The sequence below is a fragment of the Schistocerca serialis genome, chromosome 5 (genome assembly GCF_023864345.2).
Source record: "Schistocerca serialis cubense isolate TAMUIC-IGC-003099 chromosome 5, iqSchSeri2.2, whole genome shotgun sequence".
In the NCBI taxonomy this organism is placed as follows: domain Eukaryota; kingdom Metazoa; phylum Arthropoda; class Insecta; order Orthoptera; family Acrididae; genus Schistocerca; species Schistocerca serialis.
The window spans coordinates 79523599-79546347 of NC_064642.1; the positions used below are offsets into that span (position 1 = coordinate 79523599).

The 22749-nt window shown below is 44.0% G+C and overlaps 1 protein-coding gene and 1 pseudogene across 1 annotated transcript in view; one reads left to right on the forward strand and one right to left on the reverse strand.

Moving 5' to 3' along the window:
- LOC126481756 (cilia- and flagella-associated protein 36) overlaps positions 1-22749 on the reverse strand; it is a 127954-nt gene that overhangs the window by 47281 nt on the left and 57924 nt on the right. The gene's annotated exons all lie outside the window — the stretch shown is intronic.
- On the forward strand, positions 7192-7308 carry LOC126482825 (5S ribosomal RNA; annotated as a pseudogene).

The window sequence follows — 22749 nt, forward strand, 5'->3', positions numbered from 1 at the left end:
TTACAGTGGTAATCGTAAAGAGACTGTGGACGTGCCAACTTAGACGCATGCATTGCTGCTGGTAAAATTATCCGTCAGCCACACACACCGAAATAATCCAAAATAATCCACATTACTCGCACTCCTTACGGCGCCAGTGCTTAAATACCAGTATAGGTCCATAATGAACCATTCACCGTTTCTAAATTCGTATCGGTCATTGTGAAATGACGCTATTTGTGAAGCAAATGCTCTTGAGTTACAAATCTTGTAATGAAAAAGTGTGATAGTGTGCTGCTTACTGATGGATACACGTTAGACCACAAATTACTGAGAGTGAAACACAGCTGAAAGCACAAAATCGTATGCCAAATGAAAGTGACACTGATACCTGTCTGCTTCCACAGGTAAACACTAATTATTAAATGGGTCAATGCTACGACAGCAAGGCGATGAAGTTCGCAGAGCTTTCGTGTAATGTCAGACACTGCAAGAGAGAAAAATAAATCTCTAGCAATCAATACAGGCCTAGTGTCTGACCCTCTTGTCATATTAATTGTTCATGTATGCAAAATACATCCAAATTTTTCTATCGGCGCCGGCCGGGGTGGCCGAGCGGTTCTAGGCGCTACAGTCTGGAACCGCGCGACCGCTACGGTCGCAGGTTCGAATCCTGCCTCTGGCATGGATGCGTGTGATGTCCTTAGGTTAGTTAGGTTTAAGTAGTTCTAAGTTCTAGGGAACTGATGACCTCATAAGTTAAGTCCCATAGTGCTCAGAGCCATTTGAACCACGTTTTTTCTCTCGGCGAGGACCAATTAGATTGGAGAATCGTCTATGGTTTTACAGTAGCTCACACGTTAGATCATAAAATCAATTAATTTTGTCCATTTTTATGACGTTCCAAAAATAGATCCACTCAAACGCTTTCTGCCTCTCCTTTCTTAAATGAATGTTGTATACCATTTCTTATCGCCTGTTGGCAAGCCCTTCGGTGTAGATCACTATGTGCGAAGCCATAAAATTTGTCTCCTATTTGAAATAGGCAAGACACTAACTAGTTCCTTTTCCAATTCTGCATCTAATACGATCCTTCCGATTCTCGGTCATTTTAATTTCGAAGGACAAGCTTCAGCCTTCCTAATGTATTTAACGTCGGCCGCAGTACGTTAAATATTATAGCAGCCTTCAGCATCCGTACAGTCTTTATATTTCTGACTGCATGAATCAAAAAAATGGTTCACATGGCTCTGAGCACTATGGGACACCGACCGAGGTGGCGCAGTGGTTAGACACTGGACTCGCATTCGGAAGGACGACGGTTCAATCCCGCGTCCGGCCATCCTGATTTAGGTTTTCCGTGATTTCCCTAAATCACTCCAGGCAAATGCCGGGATGGTTCCTCTGAAAGGGCACGGCCGACTTCCTTCCCCATCCTTCCCTAATCCGATGAGACCGATGACCACGCTGTCTGGTCTCTTTCCCCAAACCAACCAACCAACCAACCACTATGGGACTTAACATCTATGGTCATCAGTCCCCTAGAACTTAGAACTACTTAAACCTAACTAACCTAAGGACATCACACAACACCCAGCCATCACCAGGCAGAGAAAATCCCTGACCCCGCCGGGAATCGAACCCGGGAACCCGGGCGTGGGAAGCGAGAACGCTACCGCACGACCACGAGATGCGGGCACTGCATGAATCGCCTTTGCCATATTTTTATAGTTCCATTTCTTGCTTTTTCTATGCGGAATATATTTTGGCTTTGTTCTTGGTATTATAGAACGAAAAATGGAAAGTTAGTCGTATTAAATGCTTCAAATGGCTCTGAGCACTATGGGACTTAACTGCTGTGGTCCTCAGTCCCCTAGAACTTAGAACTACTTAAACCTAACTAACCTAAGGACATCACACACATCCATGCCCGAGGCAGCATTCGAAGCTGCGACCGTAGCGGTTGCGCGGTTCCAGACTGCAGCTCCTAGAACCGCTCGGCCACTCCGGCTGGCGGTCGTATTAAGAAAACAGTCCAAAACCCGGTTATAACCCAAATTTAGACTATACTTAATAGCCCTAATTTACATTGTGTAATTTTTAGATTAACTATAAAACGAGGAAAAATGGTAGCTATTACAACTAAAGGCATCCATAAGGTAAGGTTACCCTTAACATGACGTACTGGAGATGAGACTATTCGTAAATACAGAAACAATATGTAAGTATGAAAAAGTTTTAATATCGTTGAAACTGAGTTTATGTTGTCTACTATCACATGTGACAATGAACTGACGTGGCGGTTTTACAGATCAACTGTTGTGGTCTGAGGAACTTTTAACTGTGTCCATATTTTCTTTGTTATCTAAAATATCAGACGCTACCACGCAGGAATATACACTCCTGGAAATGGAAAAAAGAACACATTGACACCGGAGTGTCAGACCCACCATACTTGCTCCGGACACTGCGAGAGGGCTGTACAAGCAATGATCACACGCACGGCACAGGGGACACACCAGGAACCGCGGTGTTGGCCGTCGAATGGCGCTAGCTGCGCAGCATTTGTGCACCGCCGCCGTCAGTGTCAGCCAGTTTGCCGTGGCATACGGAGCTCCATCGCAGTCTTTAACACTGGTAGCATGCCGCGACAGCGTGGACGTGAACCGTATGTGCAGTTGACGGACTTTGAGCGAGGGCGTATAGTGGGCATGCGGGAGGCCGGGTGGACGTACCGCCGAATTGCTCAACACGTGGGGCGTGAGGTCTCCACAGTACATCGATGTTGTCGCCAGTGGTCGGCGGAAGGTGCACGTGCCCGTCGACCTGGGACCGGACCGCAGCGACGCACGGATGCACGCCAAGACCGTAGGATCCTACGCAGTGCCGTAGGGGACCGCACCGCCACTTCCCAGCAAATTAGGGACACTGTTGCTCCTGGGGTATCGGCGAGGACCATTCGCAACCGTCTCCATGAAGCTGAGCTACGGTCCCGCACACCGTTAGGCCGTCTTCCGCTCACGCCCCAACATCGTGCAGCCCGCCTCCAGTGGTGTCGCGACAGGCGTGAATGGAGGGACGAATGGAGACGTGTCGTCTTCAGCGATGGGAGTCGCTTCTGCCTTGGTGCCAATGATGGTCGTATGCGTGTTTGGCGCCGTGCAGGTGAGCGCCACAATCAGGACTGCATACGACCGAGGCACACAGGGCCAACACCCGGCATCATGGTGTGGGGAGCGATCTCCTACACTGGCCGTACACCACTGGTGATCGTCGAGGGGACACTGAATAGTGCACGGTACATCCAAACCGTCATCGAACCCATCGTTCTACCATTCCTAGACCGGCAAGGGAACTTGCTGTTCCAACAGGACAATGCACGTCCGCATGTATCCCGTGCCACCCAACGTGCTCTAGAAGGTGTAAGTCAACTACCCTGGCCAGCAAGATCTCCGGATCTGTCCCCCATTGAGCATGTTTGGGACTGGATGAAGCGTCGTCTCACGCGGTCTGCACGTCCAGCACGAACGCTGGTCCAACTGAGGCGCCAGGTGGAAATGGCATGGCAAGCCGTTCCACAGGACTACATCCAGCATCTCTACGATCGTCTCCATGGGAGAATAGCAGCCTGCATTGCTGCGAAAGGTGGATATACACTGTACTAGTGCCGACATTGTGCATGCTCTGTTGCCTGTGTCTATGTGCCTGTGGTTCTGTCAGTGTGATCATGTGATGTATCTGACCCCAGGAATGTGTCAATAAAGTTTCCCCTTCCTGGGACTATGAATTCACGGTGTTCTTATTTCAATTTCCAGGAGTGTAGGTGTAAAATACGTCTAAACTGAAATGGATGTAATTTCATCTGCTGGTCGAAATATATCAGAAACAACAGCAGTCTGCAGATGTACAGAGCTGCTATGACGGCCACGACATCAGGATGGAGAGGGCTCCGGGTCGGGCTGTTTCTGCCCGCCCCTCCCACACTGTGTGGGCTATCAAAAAAGAATTATGTGATGAAATGGCCCTCAACCACATTTCCTCCGACTCAGAGTTGCAATATTAAAAGTTTTGCCTGGTTTCGTTGTCTAGTGGCTGGGATACATAGTTGCCGCATTACAGGCCAAATACTGCTGAGTCTACAGTATACGATAAGAATACACACATGAATCGAACGGTCGAAGGTTTCTATCACTCGGCAATTGCGAATTATGAATGTAACATATAAAATTATAAATGAAAGATTGTAATTAAATAAAATCTTCAGGTACTATCTTAACGACTTTAAATGATGAGTACGATAGTAGAAGTACTTTTGAGAATGAGATATATTTCTGTAAAACACTTATTGGTGTCGATGGTCCAGCAATTAAATAAAATATAAGTTGAATAGCAATGAAACAATAGATTCTTGCTGCACGTAATTAGTTATGAACAACAACATAGCTCACGTGATATTCACTTCTAAACGCACACTACGTCTTCACTGTAGACGCTACGGAAATCTCACAAGTCGGCACTACGAAGTATTTCTATCTCTCACGACCACGTGCAAACTGCTCCACACTCAAAAGCCTCTCTCGTGATCGTGCGTCTGTCGCCCGTACCGTCCCGGCACTTCCCGTGTCCAGTGCCGTCCTGTCCAGAACTGCCCTGTGTCCTTTCTCTCAAAGATTCTCCTCCCCCACTTCCATACAGTCTCACCATCAACGAGCGCTGTGACCGGCTAGAGCGCTCCCGCCATGTCTTGCAGCGAATGCACACTCACATACATAAAACACATACGAAATACTGGATTTACATTTAAATACTTCAAATTAAATAAATATTCCTAGAGCTGAACATAAACACGCTCTAACACACATTATTAAATACATAAAGAATTAAACAAACACATATCAAAAGAAAAGAAGCAAAAGGTAGGCCAGGAGCCTATTGTCTCTGTGCTTTCTAAAACACAGCAAATATTTAACCAATTTCTTCATGAATAGTATATATCGGATATACACAAAGACATAGAGGAATAAATATATTTATAAGCATGCAGCTACCGTTTTTTCGTGTAACAGTTGAGTGACAAACTGCCTATTGGCTTCTGTCTCGGGTTCTTCGGCCGACGTTCATCTAATGATTTTTCTGACGTTTCACCAGCACGAGTGGCTGGCGTTGTCAAAGCTTCACCCTCCATTGAAGCTTTGACAATGCCAGCCACTCGTTCTGGCGAAACGTCAGAAAAATCATTAGATGAACGTCGGCCGAAGAACCCGAGACAGAAGCCAATAGGCAGTCTGTCAACAAGTGGCCACGAAAGCCTTAACAATTTTGTGTAACTGTTGAGTACTTATGACCTGACGCGATCGATAGTAATCGGCCACTTTGACCTCCAATAACTCGTGTACTATTTAAGTTACATGCCCGTAATTCATACCAATTTAGGTTTACACTAATAGCTTTCTAAACACACGTAGATCGACGAAATCGGAAGAACCGTTTAGACTTTGGAAATTCGTTTCTGGGTGTTACTTGTATAATTTACCATCAGTTACTAAACTTTAAACTAATAAAGATATTGAAAATCTGATTACACCATCAGAATCGTCGTGCAATTAATGGTAATGTACATGTTTCTTTTTGAAGTATCATGATTCATCTGGCTACTATTAATTTCTGTACGAACTGTGAAATGTCTGCTTTTAAGGTTTCACAAAGTCCGCCAGCTTTGGCACTCCCGGCGTGTCACCTTCATTGTCACAAAGCACCGTCCTCGTCACAGTGGAATTCCCAGACACGCGGCTGGCCCATGCGCTGGGGCCACCCCTCTCGTCCGGCTAACGTTTGCCACCACTTGTTTGCTGCCGGACCCCGGCTTTGACGAGCGTCCAGTGCGGCCACGCCAACTTAGAATATATTCAGGGCGCCACAATTACGTTCCAAGTGCCCCATTCAGCCGCAGCCTGCCCTCACCGAGCATTCATACTAGAACAAACCATGCCCGAGTGTGGCCGCTCGAACTAGTGTCAGCTAGCAAAATCCCCAGACTGCAGATCTCAAGTTTAAAGAAAAACTCAAGATGTCAGTCATATTTCATACCCAGCAATGTATGCCTTAACGTGGAACAAACATAAAACCAGAGCAACTCCTATTTTTATTGCGAAAAAATTCGAAGTTTTGTGTGGAATTTTTCTTAATTTCGAAATGCCACAGTAACTATGACCATTAGTGTAAAGATAAATGGTTCATCATGAAACTGACGAATTTGGCTGCAAGAGGTGGAAAAATCATTTTTTTCCCCCCTAACAGTTCGTTTTAAATCGTTTGAGAAAGATCGCAGAGCAGCCAGTGGGTGGGTGACATTCACTCGCTTTATTTTTTTATATATCTGCCAGGTAACCATCATCGTCGGTGTGTAACTACAGATGCCACGTGGGAAGTCAGCACGCATACTGCAGACTTTCTTTGTATTCTCATACTACCATTCGTTGTGTGACCTTGTCAAGGGACGAAACTGGGCCCATGTGAAGACACACTTCTTCATGAGGACTTACAGTCAACAGATGTAACATAGGTTTGCCTCCGATTAGTCCAGATATACAGGGTGTGTCATAATTAATAGTGAAAACAAAGTGAAACTATACCATGATACAAGCAAAAATATTTCAGTGAACATTGTATGGAAAAGAGCTGTTTGTGAGATCATTGTGCATGTGTGGTTATAAGCCACAACAGACTTCAATGTGAAATATTGTTCTGGTTATTATAAATATATTTGAGCTATACACTCATACATGTTTCAGGAGATACTGTAAGTCTCGACCTCATGTTTGGAGGCAATACTTCAGTTGTCTCTGTAAGGTGATATGGCTCCTTTCAGATACCACCGTACCATTCACAAGACTACAATCCGCTGCTCCAATTCTCCAAACTAACCAACAAGAGTACTGTAGTACTGTACACTTCTCTTTTAAGATAATTCCAGACATAAAAGTCCTGAGGATTGAGCGCAGGTGGTCTTGGGGGCTAAGGTACAGGCCCTGGTCGACCTCTCCATCTTCCAACAGACTCGCTCTTAAGATGTTGCCTTACATCAATAGCAAAATGTACCCGCTTCCCATCATGTACATCGTGATTCACGTGCCCCTACCTATCGGTTTATAGGCAACCCGCAACTCCTTCACAATCCATGGCGAGATTTTCAGATTCTCTTCCTCGCTATGTGGCAACGGCCTTGCCGCAGTGGATACACCGGTTCCCGTGAGAACACCGAAGTTAAGCGCTGTCGGGCGTGGTCGCATTTGGCTGGGTGACCATCCAGGCCGCCATGCGCTGTTGCCATTTTTCGGGGTGCACTCAGCCTCGTGATGCCAATTGAGGAGCTACTCGACCGAATTGTAGCGGCTTCGGTCAAGAATATCATCATAACGACCGGGAGAGCGGTGTGCTGACCCCACGCCCCACCTATCCGCATCCTCCATTGAGGATGACCCGGCGGTCGGATGGTCCCAGTAGGCCACTCGTGGCCTGAAGACGGAGTGAGTGCTTCCTCGCTATGTGTAAATTATTAATCCTACAGAAAAATGACCTTTTTGTAGCAAATTTAATGCAGCTAAATTTTGTACATTTTGTAGGTTTTCGATGGGGGCCACAGTTTTCGAGTTCTTCAAGAAAAACAAATGTGAAGGTCAGTTTTTTACATTTTTCTTGAATAATTCGAAGACGAAGCCTCTAGCGGAAAAGTATCACAGTACAAAATTTAATCACATTAAATTTCCTACAAAAATATGCCGTTCATCTGTTCCGTAGGACTAATAGTTTGCGCACAGAGAGTGAGAGAATTTAAAAACCTTGTACTTGATATTTGAAGGCATTGCGGTTTGCATAAAACCTATAAATAGGGGTAGCTGAATCAACCTGTATGTACCACATTCCCAACCACGAGAGGTGGGTAAGATCTGAGCCCAGTTACCTTAGGGGAAAAATTACAGTTCAGATTCATTTGCACTTACTGGGACAAAATTTCACACGGAAGTCAATGGCGGCTTGTAACGACACATTGGCAACTATCTTGCCAACTGCTCGTCGCGGACTCGTATTTACTCGAACGTTTTTGCTTCTATATTTTTATCTGCGTCAGTTTACGCTATTCATTACGATAAATTGCACACAAGTTTATAGACGAATGGAAAAACTAGTAGAAGCCGACCTCGGGGAAGATCAGTTTGGATTCCGTAGAAATACTGGAACACGTGAGGCAATACTGACAGTACGACTTATCTTAGAAGAAAGATTAAGGAAAGGCAAACCTACGTTTCTAGCATTTATAGACTTAGAGAAAGCTTTTGACAATGTTGACTGGAATACTCTCTCTCAAATTCTAAAGGTGGCAGGGGTAAAATACAGGGAGCGAAAGGCTATTTACAATATGTACAGAAACCAGATGGCAGTTATAAGAGTCGAGGGACATGAAAGGGAAGCAGTGGTTGGGAAGGGAGTAAGACAGGGTTGTAGCCTCTCCCCGATGTTATTCAACTGTATATTGAGCATGCAGTAAAGGAAACAAAAGAAAAATTCGGAGTAGGTATTAAAACCCATGGAGAAGAAATAAAAACTTTGAGGTTCGCCGGTGACATTGTAATTCTGTCAGAGACAGCAAAGGACTTGGAACAGCAGTTAAATCGAATGGACAGTGTCTTGAGAGGAGTATATAAGATGAACATCAACAAAAGCAAAACGAGGATAATGGAATGTAGCCGAATTAAGTTGGGTGAGGCTGAGGGAATTAGATTAGGAAATGAGACACTTAAAGTAGTAAAGGAGTTTTGCTATTTGGGGAGCAAAATAACTGATGATGGTCGAAGTAGAGAGGATATAAAATGTAGACTGGCAATGGCAAGGAAAGCGTTTCTGAAAAAGAGAAATTTGTTAACATCGAGTATAGATTTAAGTGTCAGGAAGTCGTTTCTGAAAGTATTTGTATGGAGTGTAGTCATGTATGGAAGTGAAATATGGACGATAAATAGTTTAGACAAGAAGAGAATAGAAGCTTTCGAAATTTGGTGGTACAGAAGAATGCTGAAGATTAGATGGGTAGATCACATAACTAATGAGGAAGTATTGAATAGGATTGTGGAGAAGAGAAATTTGTGGCACAACTTGACCAGAAGAAGGGATCGGTTGGTAGGACATGTTCTGAGGCATCAAGGGATCACCAATTTAGTATTGGAGGGCAGCGTGGAGGGTAAAAATCGTAGAGGGAGACCAAGAGACGAATACACTAAGCAGATTCAGAAGGATGTAGGCTGCAGTAGGTACTGGGAGATGAAGAAGCTTGCACAGGATAGAGTAGCATGGAGAGCTGCATCAAACCAGTCTCAGGACTGAAGACCACAACAACAACACACAAGTTGCACACAGCACCTGTTGACCTGTTGTGGTTCGTTAACGTTGCTCTGAGGCTCTAAATCGAATTGGGGAAAGAAGAGATTCGTACACAGCTTGACTAAAAGAAGGTTCCGTTGACAGATAACAGTATCGTTAATTTCAAATGATAGGAAATGTGTGTGTGTGGGGGGGGGGGGGGGGGGTGGAGATTGTGGAGGAGAACGAAGGCCTGAATATAGTGAATAGATTTAAACGGATGTAGGTAGTAGTAGTTGTGCAGAGATGAAAGCGCTTGCACATAATATACCAGTACGGAGAGCTACATCAAACCAGTCATATGACTGTAGGCCACAACAACAAATACGAGGGTGAATCAAATAAAAACCTTAAATTTGTAATAACAAATAGAAATTTCGCGCCGTTATCCTGTAAGTTGATAAGCGTGCTACAAACAGCGGGCAGAATGGCCTGTAGGTGGCAGCATAGTGCAGATGCACACATACCGTCGCAGTATCAGTATAAAGATGGCCGCCCCACTTGCTACTTGCACCAGGGAAGAACAGCGTTCTGTTATTCGGTTTTTGCGTAGTGAAGGTGTGAAACCTATTGAAATTCGTCGACGAATGAAGGTTCAGTTCGGTGATGCATGTTTGTCACAGCAGTGAGTCTACGAATGGAGTAGAAAGTTCACAAATGGTGTGAATTCAGTGGTAGATGCTCCTCGTCCAGGTCAGGCACAACGAGTTGTCACTCCACAGAACATTGCAGCAGTTGAAGCCATAGTGAAGGAAAACCGCCGAGTGACAATGAATGACACTGCAGCATGTATACAGATTAGTCATGGGTCAACACACCACATAGTGCATGATGTGCTCCAGTTTCACAAAGTGTCTGCAAGATGGGTGCCACGGCAGCTGACTCCTGAAATGAGAGAACGAAGTGTTGATGCTTGTGAAGAACTTCTTCGGCGCTTTGAACGGGAAGGTGATGGCTTCCTTGCAAGAATCGTTACTGGGGACGAAACCTGGGTTCACTTCCATCAACCGTAAACGAAGAGAGCGAGCAAGGAATAGCGCCATTCCTCATCACCAAAACCAAAGAAGTTTAGAACAGAACCATCAGCAGGGAAGGTTATGCTGACTCTCTTTTGGGACGAAAAAGGCGTCATTTTGGAGCATTACATGCCTAGAGGGACCACTGTCACCAGTGCATCGTACACAGATCTCCTAAAAAATCATCTGCGGCCTGCAATCAAATCAAAGCGACGTGGATTGCTGTCAGCAGGTGTCCTTTTGCAACATGACAATGCAAGGCCCCTCACTGCCCGTCCAACACTTGCAACAATCACAGACCTGCATTTTGAGTGTCTTCCTCATCCACCATCCTCACCAGACCTTGCCCCAAGTGATTTCCATATATCTGGACCACTCAAAGACACAATGGGAGGAAAGAAGTTCCGTTCTGATGAAGAGGTACGCCACGCGGGGCATGAGTGGTTGGGCGAACTACCAAAAGAATATTTTTCTAAAGGAATTTATGCACTTCGTAAGCACTGGAGGACTTTCGTTGAGCATGGGGGACATTATGTTGAAGAGGCGTATAGCTTTGTACCACTTCTGCGCAATAAATAATATTTAAATAAATATATAAGGTTTTCATTCGACTCACCCTCGTATAACATTTATCTTCTTGTGTTGGTCTTTCCACCTTGCAAATCTCCTGTTTTCCACATGATTATTACGAATGTAATGAAAGAATATGATAATTTGTTGAATGAGAGAACGTTCAGTTGTAATTTGTAGAGGTTATGTGTGTGGAACGTAGTGGGTCGGAGGTAATACAACCAGCACCCAGTTTTCTTCTAATTCAGCATTCTATATTCCAGATTGAGAGCCTGCTGACGACCTTGGCGTTCTATCCCCATGACAGGTGTAATTCAAAATTAGATTTTTCATCTGGTTAGCAGTTACACTTGAATGCCATAAACACCTATCACGCTGTTATCGTGTATAATGAGTAAGTGGCAAACCACCAGCTCGATATATACTTCACTTATCAATTCACTTGCGTCTTTTTCTTTTATTCATGATGCCAGAGAATTACGTACACCGCTAAACATTCACTGACTCCATCTCTAGCGTGGGAGTCATTAAATCGTAGGGGAGAGATGTCAGTTACGATCATCAGCTTTGTCTCAAATACTAAACTCTAAGACAAAGAACACCTATGTGCCACGAAAGAATTATCTGACTTGAAAGGAAATTCGTTAGACTTGATGTTCATGTCCAGACACGTCTTCAGCCTGGAAGCTCATTGCTTAGAGTGGAACAGTCACCAGTGACTATTGCCCGCCATACAACCCGACAACCAGGCGCGATGGTCTGGGATGCCATTTATTTTCATACTGTTATACGTGGCAGCCTTATAGCACCGCGGTACGTCGACGATATTCTACGCCCTGTTTTGTTGTGATTCATGGCCAACCATCCAGGGCCTACATTTCAGCAAGATAGTGCCCGACCACACACGGCGAGAGTCTCTACTGCTTGCCTTCGTGCTTGCTAAACTCCACATTGGCCAGCTAGCTCGTCAAAACTCTCCCCAATTGAGAACGTTTGAAGCATTCTGGGCAGTTCTCTCCAACCAGCTCGGGGTTTTGACGATGTAAGGCGCCAGTTGGGCAGAATTTGGCACGATATGCCTCAGGAGGACATCCAACAACTCTATCAATCAATGCTGCGCTGAATAACTGCCTCTATAAGGGCTAGAGCTGGACTAACTCGTTACTGACTTGCACGATTTATAAATCTTTTTGTCTTCAATAAATCATTCAATTTTTCAGAAATTGTAATTATTTGCTTGTCTTTGCATTTACGTCACATCTACGGATTCAATCAGTGTTTTATTATTATTATTATTATTATTTGCGTAGGACGTAGGGGTCTAACACAAGTCAAATCTCGTTTATGTAGGGTCCGGCTGGCGCCTTGTCGTCCAGCTACACGCCACACAACAGAGGATTGCGTGTTGCCGCTAAGTCAAGGCACCTGCAACTCAATCTCAGGTCAGCCTTCCTGCAACAAGCGCCGCACGTGCCCAATACAGCTGACACTAGTTTGGCTCTGCGAGCCATGTAAGACTACAGCCACTGCTTATCTTCCGCCGCCGGGCGGCCTTATAGGACAGTGGCCAACATCTCACCAGCTAGTGTGATTTCCAGTCTCGACTCAACATTCGGCAGTGTAGCCAGTCTACTCATCAAAGCGCACTTTCCAGCGAAACCAGAGACATCGCGCAGTGCCGTCTATGGAGAATGACCGACAGTGTTCTCAGCTTATATTTTCAAGACATCTTATTGCGTTAATGACAAACTTTCATCAGATCAAAACGATCTTTACGTTGCCTTTACCCGCAAGGTGATTCAAAAATGGTTCAAACGGGTCTGAGCACTATGGGACTTAAGTTCTGAGGTCATCAGTCCCCTATAACTTAGAACTACTTAAACCTAACTAACCTAAGGACATCACACACATCCATGCCCGAAGCAGGATTCGAACCTGCGACCGTAGCGGTCGCGCGGTTCCAGACTGTAGCGCCTAGAACCGCTCGGCCAGTAAGGTGTTTCAGATGATAAAGTTAATGTGTACTTTCACTGTTAGTAATAAAGTTCTGTTGCTCTTGACAGCTTAGGCACCTTCTCCTCTTGTGCGTGCATCACCCACAATGGGGTATTACAGTTTATTTCAGCAATACCATTCTCAGACTGCAATACCCAAACCAAATAAATATTTTATCGTAATAGTCAATTTAGCTGTTACACATACGTTTCTGAATTCGTTACCGGTCCATTAAAAATACAGGGACCCTTAACACAGCGCCGTATGCTGCTCTACAGTCCATCACTCACAAAGAGAACTCTCCTAATTTGACAGCGAACCAACATTCAAGGCTAATGCACCATTTAAACTATCACCGAATTGTTGCAAACAGTTCTCTCATAAACCAGTCAACACAATTAACTGCGTAGCTGCAGATAGTAAATGAGAGCAGAGTAAAAAAATGTAGAAATGGAAATGACATACCATGATCTATAGGTCACTATAGAATCTTAGTTCGACTATATCTTTAATTCTATGGCTCCAGAGAAAAAAATGCATTCAAACTATTTCGTAGTTATTTACTGAATTAGGTAGCACAGTTTCATAGGTGCAATTTAAACCAGTCATTGTTATTGTGCAAAATTTATCTTAACGAAAGTGAATTACTAAAGTTGTCAATGACTTTAAAAGTCCAATAATACAGTGACTGCTTCTATTCCTTAGACAAATCTTTAATTACAATAAAAAACTAAAACACACACTCCTAATGTTCCCAAATAACATTAGTTTTACTTTTTGTTGTGAGCTAGTTTTCATCTTTCTGGGCCACCATCAGGCAAGTGCAACATTTTATTCACTCAAGAAACTCTACAGTTTGCCGGCCGCGGTAGCCGTGCGGTTCTAGGCGCTCAGTCCGGAACCGCGGGACTGCTACGGTTGCAGGTTCGAATCCTGCCTCGGGCATGGATGTGTGTGATGTCCTTAGGTTAGTTAGGTTTAAGTAGTTCTAAGTTCTAGGGGACTGATGACCACAGATGTTATGTCCCATAGTGCTCAGAGCCATTTTTTTTTTTTTTTTTTTGGAACTCTACATTTTTGCTGCGGATGACTTAGAAAAGAAGTGTGTCTGTGTAAAGTTTTGTTTTAAACTAAGGAAAACCGCTGCAGTACGCGCCAAATGTTGAAGCAAGCTGACGCAACACTTAGGATCACACACAAACTTACGACTGGTACGAGTGTTTCAAAAATTAAAGAATGTCGACCGATGATGACGGCCCTTCTCGTCTGCTGCGAACTGGCACCACACCAGAAAATGTTCAGAGTGTGAGGGATCTGATTCTGCAACTTCGTAGACGCACCATCCAAGACATCTGCAACACATCTGGAATTGATTGTGGTATATGTGAAGTATTCTGTCTGAAGAATTTAACAAGAAAAACGCTGCGGCGAAATTGTCCCACGACTACTTCAAGACGACTAGAAACAACGTCGGATGAACGTCTGCAGGAGACTTAAAGTAACTGTTTCATGACGATTGCTACGCTCTTGCAAAGGTTGTCGTTGGTGACGAAAGTCGGCTGTGACTTTGAAACTAAGCACCAGTCGTCGCATTGGAAGAGTCCAGCCAAAAAAGTTCGGCAAGAATAATATTAAATCCTTGTTTACCATTTTTATATTGGCCGGATTGTTCATAAATCATTCGTCACTCCTCGTCAGACGGTCAATTAAGAGTCATGACACGCCGCCTCTCGCGGCCAATTTTTGCGTTTTTGGTGGTTTTTGTTTCATGGGCATTAGGCCGTGACCGAAGGCATATTTTCTGCCTAAAGCTTCCCTTGCTTAGTTCGTTGAGGTTGCAACTGCTTTCAGTGTCGTTATAGCCTGTGGTGATGTCTCTAAGATTGGAAGACGAAACGTTAGACAGAGAAATATCACGTCGACCACAGCCTAATACCCATAAAACGGGTCAATAAAGGGTTCTGTCGAGATTTTCTAAGACGCTCGAAGGAATGCATAAGGTAAAAATGTGCACAAAAGTGGCACGCGAATGTCAAGGTACTCTACCGTGACAATGCACAACCAAATACGGCCACCATTATTCGCGAGTTTTTGACTAACAATAAAAACAAGACGACAGTTCCCCCACCCCTTTCCGTATTCATTATACGTCCGTGTCACTTTGCTCCTCCCTAAGACGTACATCAAGCCGAAGGGCGCTCATCTAATACAGAAAGAAGGTTTCAAAAGTGGCATAAGCTTTGGGAATTTTGTAATTCTTGAAAGTGACGTTGCAGAATAAGAGCTGGGTAAGAGCAATAAGTTTAATTGATATACAGGGCTATTACAAATGATTGAAGCGATTTCATAAATTCACTGTAGCTCCATTCATTGGCATATGGTCACGACACACTACAGATACGTAGAAAAACTCATAAAGTTTTGTTCGGCTGAAGCCGCACTCAGGTTTCTGCCGCCAGAGCGCTCGAGAGCGCAGTGAGACAAAATGGCGACAGGAGCCGAGAAAGCGTATGTCGTGCTTGAAATGCACTCACATCAGTCAGTCAAAACAGTGCAACGACACTTCAGGACGAAGTTCAACAAAGATCTACCAACTACTAACTCCATTCGGCGATGGTATGCGCAGTTTAAAGCTTCTGGATGCCTCTGTAAGGGGAAATCAACGGGTCGACCTGCAGTGAGCGAAGAAACGGTTGAACGCGTGCGGGCAAGTTTCACGTGTAGCCCCCGGAAGTCGACGAATAAAGCAAGCAGGGAGCTAAACGTACCACAGCCGACAGTTTGGAAAATCTTACGGAAAAGGCTAAAGCGGAAGCCATACCGTTTACAATTGCTACAAGCCCTGACACCCGATGACAAAGTCAAACGCTTTGAATTTTCGGCGCGGTTGCAACAGCTCATGGAAGAGGATGCGTTCAGTGCGAAACTTGTTTTCAGTGATGAAGCAACAATTTTTATTAATGGTGAAGTGAACAGACACAATGTGCGAATCTGGGCGGTAGAGCATCCACACGCATTCGTGCAGCAAATTCACAATTCACCAAAAGTTAACCTGTTTTGTGCAATCTCACGGCTTAAAGTTTACGGCCCCTTTTTCTTCTGCGAAAAAAACGTTACAGGACACGTGTACCTGGACATGCTGGAAAATTGGCTCATGCCGCAACTGGAGACCGACAGCGTCGACTTCATCTTTCAACAGGATGTGCTCCACCGCACTTCCATCATGATGTTCGGCATTTCTTAAACAGGAGATTGGAAAACCGATGGATCGGTCGTGGTGGAGATCATGATCAGCAATTCATGTCATGGCCTCCACGCTCTCCTGACTTAACTCCATGCGATTTATTTCTGTGGGGTTATGTGAAAGATTCATTGTTTAAACCTCCTCTACCAAGAAACGTGCCAGAACTGCGAGCTCGCATCAACGATGCTTTCGAACTCATTGATGGGGACATGCTGCGCAGAGTGTGGGACAAACTTGATTATCGGCTTGATGTTTGCCGAATCACTAAAGGGGCACATATCGAACATTTGTGAATGCCTAAAAAAACTTTTTGAGTTTTTGTATGTGTGTGCAAAGCATTGTGAAAATATCTCAAATAATAAAGTTATTGTAGAGCTTTGAAATCGCTTCAATCATTTGTAATAACCCTGTACACTGACACACAAGTGAAGAACCCAGAAGGGGAAGAGAAAACAAAATGAAACTTCTCGGGCTGAAAGGGACATGACTCTACTTCAGTCATTATAGAATCGTGTCAGATTTACAACGAACTTGGCAATATCACCCCACTTCACAGTATGACGTTGCGTGTCCCCTAGCCTGGATGTGTACATTGATTCGGTTGGGAGAGGAGTCATAAAGCCATTATATCCTCTTCTCAGGAAGGTGGCCAACAATTGTAAGTGGTCTTTGATATCCTGGATAATGGCATCAGAGACGGGTCTGGGATCATGTTGGCCACGGGGGTTCACGCAGACAGTGGCATGTGGCGACGAGCACTGTTCCTACTGAAAAATGCCACCACCATACTTTCGTATGAGAGGTAACAAATGAGGACGCAGGATGTCTGTGCCGGACTGTTGTGCCAGCACAGTTCCTTCGATCAGTACCAGCCGTGGCGTGAGGTCATACCCAATGGCTCGCCATACCAGGACGCCAGGAATAACACCGCCTTATCTCTCCAGAACATTGGAAGAGAAGTACTTCCCTCCTGGCCGCCGCCATATTCGCCTGCGATGGTCGTCCGGGATAGCACAGAATAGCAGTTTATCGCTGAACACAGTGCGGCGACGCCATTCATCAGCAGCTCATGCCCCCCCCCCCTCCCCTCACCGTCACGGCACCACGCCAAATGCAGTCGTTTCTGTTTTGGTGTTAACGGCAGCCTATGCATGGGACGCTAATTCTTTAGATTGGGTGTTGCTTCCCTGCGATGGTGCTGCTTCCCTGCGACTCATGGTGTCGTACGACACTGAATGTTGCTGGCAGTCCATCACTTGCTCACTGATGCCACGCGCAGGCCTGAGACGTTTGCCATGTGCTAGGTGCACAGTATGGCAATCCTACCTTCTGGTGGGCAGAAGAGGTTGAGCAGAACGTCGACGGCGAATGTGCCGGCCCTCACCTTCCCCTGCAGTCCAACAGAGGGTCACAGTAACATCCTAATGCCCCACAAATTTAGATATTGCGCGATTCAGCCAGACGGCACAATGGAGACCCACAATAAAGCCCCTTTCAAACTCTGCCAGGTACTGATAACGCTGTCTAACCTGAGTAAGCGATGTATACGTGACTTTCACAGTCGTCACTCAACATCTGACACTGTTCACGCCCCTTGTATACTCCACCAGGCCTGGTAACAACATTACACACGAATAGCGCTAGTGCACTCTGGTGGCCGTTCTGTCACAGGGAATTGCAACTCTAATCATTTACCTAACAGCCAATGGTATATAAGTGTGCGAAGTTTCATTGACATCCGACCATGACTGTTGGATGCTACACTGTTCTTCTCAGTGTATCTCTGAATCTTCCATATACCAACTCGCATTTAAGTAGAACACTCACAGTTGGTTCACCTCTTACTTTAGCAACAGGCAGCAAAAGGTCATTATTCACTATGTTGATAACGGCTCTGATATGGGATCTGAGTGGGGTACTGTCAAGTGGGGGTTACCCCAGTGATCAGTGTTGGGGCCACTCCTGTTCCTTATTTATATAAATGATAAGCCCTCTAGTATTACGGGTAACTCTAAAATATTTCTGTTTGCTGACGACACTAGCTTGGTAGTAAAGGATGTTGTGTGCAACATTGGCTCGGTTTCAAATAGTGCAGTACATGATCTCAGTTCATGGCTTGTAGAAAATAAACTAACGTTAAATCACAGTAAGACTCGTTTTTTACAGTTTCTAACACACAATTCAACAAATCCTGACGTTTTAATTTCACAGAACTGGCATATGATTAGTGGAACTGAACAGTTCAAATTTCTAGGTGTTCAAATAGACAGTAAGCTGTCGTGGAAAGCCCACGTTCAGGATGTTGTTCTAAGACTTAATACTGCCATTTTTACTATTCGAACGGTATCAGAAGTGAGCGATACTTCGACACGAAAATTAGTCTACTTTGCTAATTTTAATTCGCATATGTCGTATGGTATTACATATTGGGGTAATTCTTCCCATTCTACAAGGATATTTTTGGGCAGAAACGGGCAGTTCGGGCAATAAGTGGTGTGAATTCACGAACCTCTTGTCGACCTCTTTTCACGAGTCTGGGTATTTTGCCATTGGCCTCTCAACATGTATATTCCTTATTGTCGTTTCTTCTTACCATTATTAGTTTATTCCCAAGAATAAGCAGCTTTCACTCTGTTAATAATCGCAGAAATCAAACCTGCATTTGGATCGGACTTCCTTAACTCTTGTGCAAAAAGGTGTGCAGTATACCGATGCATCCATTTTCAATAAGCTGCCACTCGAATTCAAAAATCTTAACAGTAATCCACGTGCCTTGACTTTAACCGTCCGACATTCCAGGTTTACATATTCCCTGGTTTCCCTAATTAGTTTAAGGCAAATACCACGATGGTTCCTTTGAAAAGGATGTAGCCGATTTCCTTCGCCATTCAGAGCATGACTAGGGTATCTTGTGACGTTGTCTTCAAATGGATGTTAAGGCCAAATCTTTCTTTTACTTTTTACCCACTGTTATCGTCGTTACACTACACGTAAAATTTAACAAGAGCAACAGAAAATATCTCTGTAGAGTACTCAAGCACGAAGTTAAATTCCTCAGGGCAATGTAAAGTGGTAAGGAACAAAATTACATTTCAAAACCATTACGCTATTGTAGGCGGGAGACATTCTTCTTTGAGAAAAGTCGATGCTTCAGAAAATAAACCAGAAATTTGCAGATGAAAAACATACTCTCACAAATAAAAGTGAAATTGCGGATTCAGTAGTTCCACTTTCGAATTTTTCAAAATACGTTTTGGCTATGAGAAACTAAAAAAAGGTCGTATCACATGAAATTAAATGCACGGATTTTCGTATCCTGAGACGTATTTGCTGTTTTGTATGGTCGCTTAAGTGGAGAGAACGTTATCAGTGTTACAAAGCAATGAATACGACTTTTAAAAAAAATAAATTGAGATTGAATTTTATTTTGTTCGTATCAGAAGCTTCAAACTAAAAGTAAAAATAAAGGAAAAAGAAGACTAAGCTGTTCGAATCGAACTGCTCAACGTTTATGGGACTTACAACACAGAAAACACGTTACAAAATAGCTAGTATATCGCAAAATAGTGTCTGTTATTTGGATTAGTTTAGTCCAGCAGAGGGATATGTAAATTGCATTAGGAATCTAACACAAGGGTTCCCGAGGCTGCTATGTATGGGAAACAAAATACGTGTTGAGTTGTATCGGCCTCATCACAGTCTCACAAGAAAGACAGTATTGAGTATCGTCATTTCACAGGATTTTCTTTGTGTCGTGTTGTTCCTGTCTGAAGTCTTCAGATTGTCCAGTTTTCGAAATGACTAGGGACTAGATGTTCAGCAGGATTCTTTATTAATATACTGTATAAACGCAAATGAGATGCAGTGGCCACAGACGTACTTGTATAACTGAAATATATGTTCGCCTTCACCACAATTACGTTATTATTTCTGACGCGTTCCAGCACTATCCATTTTTAAAAGTACCGTACAAAGAAGACAATCTATCAGAAAAGCAATTGTGTTTATACATATATTATGTTTATACATATATTAGTATATGTATACAGAGCGTCTCTCAGCCGGCCGGGGTGGCCGAGGGGTTCTAGGCGCTACAGTCTGGAACCGCGCGACCGCTACTGTCGCAGGTTCGAATCCTGCCTCGGGCATGGATGTGTGTGATGTCCTTAGGTTAGTTAGGTTTAAGTAATTCTCAGTTCTAGGGGACTGATGACCTTAGAAGTTAAGTCCCATAGTGCTCAGGGCCATTTGAACCATTTTAGAGCGTCTCTCGTCACAGCTGCTAATAAACATATTCGTAAACTGAAAGGATTTCCTAGAAGAAAGAACACAACATGTCATTCTTAACGGTTCAAAATCTGCAGATGTAGAGGTAATTTCGGGAGTATCGCAGGGAAGCGTGATAGGACCTTTATTGTTTACAATATACATAAATGACTTAGTTGACAACATCGGTAGCTCCGTGAGGCTATTTGCAGATCACACGGTTGTCTACAAGAAAGTAGCAACATCAGAAGACTCGTACGTACTCCAGGAGGACCTGCAGAGGATTAATGCATGGTGCGACAGCTGGCAGCTTTCCCTAAACGTAGATAAATGTAATATAATGCGCATACATAGGGGCAGAAATCCATTCCAGTACGATTATGCCATAGGTGGTAAATCATTGGAAGCGGTAACGACCGTAAAATACTTAGGAGTTACTATCCGGAGCGATCTGAAGTGGAATGATCACATAAAACAAATAGTGGGAAAAGCAGGCGCCAGGTTGAGATTCATAGGAAGAATTCTAAGAAAATGTGACTCATCGACGAAAGAAGTAGCTTACAAAACGCTTGTTCGTCCGATTCTTGAGTATTGCTCATCAGTATGGGACCCTTACCAGGTTGGATTAATAGAAGAGATAGACATGATCCAGCGAAAAGCAGCGCGATTCGTCATGGGGACATTTAGTCAGCGCGAGAGCGATACGGAGATGCTGAACAAGCTCCAGTGGCGGACACTTCAAGAAAGGCGTTACGCAATACGGAGAGGTTTATTATCGAAATTACGAGAGAGCACATTCCGGGAAGAGATGGGCAACATATTACTACCGCCCACATATATCTCGCGTAATGATCACAACGAAAAGATCCGAGAAATTAGAGCAAATACGGAGACTTACAAGCAGTCGTTCTTCCCACGCACAATTCGTGAATGGAACAGGGAAGGGGGGATCAGATAGTGGTACAATAAGTACCCTCCGCCACACACCGTAAGGTGGCTCGCGGAGTATAGATGTAGATGTAGATGTAGATATCGGGGAAGTCGCCATAAAGTATGAAAATTAAGTATGACATATAAAATGTAGACAACATTAATGACTACTAGTTCACACATATGATGAAATACATTGAAATGTACTATCTTGTCACTGTTGATGGTACAAATCATAAATTCAGAATGGTAAAACGGTGCAAACAAAAGAAAAGTTTCGTGTCATATTAGACTATAGCTCGCACGCCCAGTCAATGACGTGATGTTGTTGTTGTGGACTTCAGTCCTGAGACTGGTTTGATGCAGCTCGCCATGCTGCTCTATCCTGTGCAAGCTTCTTCATCTCCCAGTACCTACTGCAACCTACATCCTTCTGAATCTGTTTAGTGTATTCATCTCTTGGTCTCCCTCCACTATTTTTACCCTCCACACTGCCCTCCAATACTAAATTGGTAATCCCTTGATGCCTCAGAACATGTCCTACCAACCGATCCCTTCTTCTAGTCAAGTTGTGCCACAAACTTCTCCTTTGCCCAATCCTATTCAATACCTCCTCATTAGTTATATGATCTACCCGTCCAATCTTCAGCATTCTTCTGTAGCACCACATTTCAAAAGCTTCTATTCTCTTCTTGTCCAAACTATGTATCGTCCACGCTTCACTTCCATACATGGCTACACTCCATACAAATACTTTCAGAAACGACTTCCTGACACTTAAATCTATACTCGATGTTAACAAATTTCTCTTCTTCAGAAAAGCTTTCCTTGCCATTGCGAGTCTACATTTTATATCCTCTCTACTTCGACCATCATCAGTTATTTTGCTCCCCAAATAGCAAAACTCCTTTACTACTTTAAGTGTCTCATTTCCTAATCTATTTCCCTCAGCGTCACCCGATTTAATTCGACTATATTCCATTATCCTCGTTTTGCTTTTGTTGATGTTCATCTTATACCCTCCCTTCAAGACACTGTCAATTCCATTCAACTGCTCTTCCAAGTCATTTGCTGTCTCTGACAGAATTCCAATATCATCGGCGAACCTCAAAGTTTTTATTTCTTCTCCATGGATTTTAATATCTACTCCGAATTTTTCTTTTGTTTCCTTTACTGCTTGCTCAATATACAGATTGAATAACATTGGGGAGAGGCTACAGCCCTGTCTCACTCCCTTCCCAACCACTGCTTCCCTTTCGTGCCCGTCGACTCTTATAACTGCCATCTGGTTTCTGTACAAATTGTAAATAGCCTTTCGCTCCCTGCATTTTACCCCTG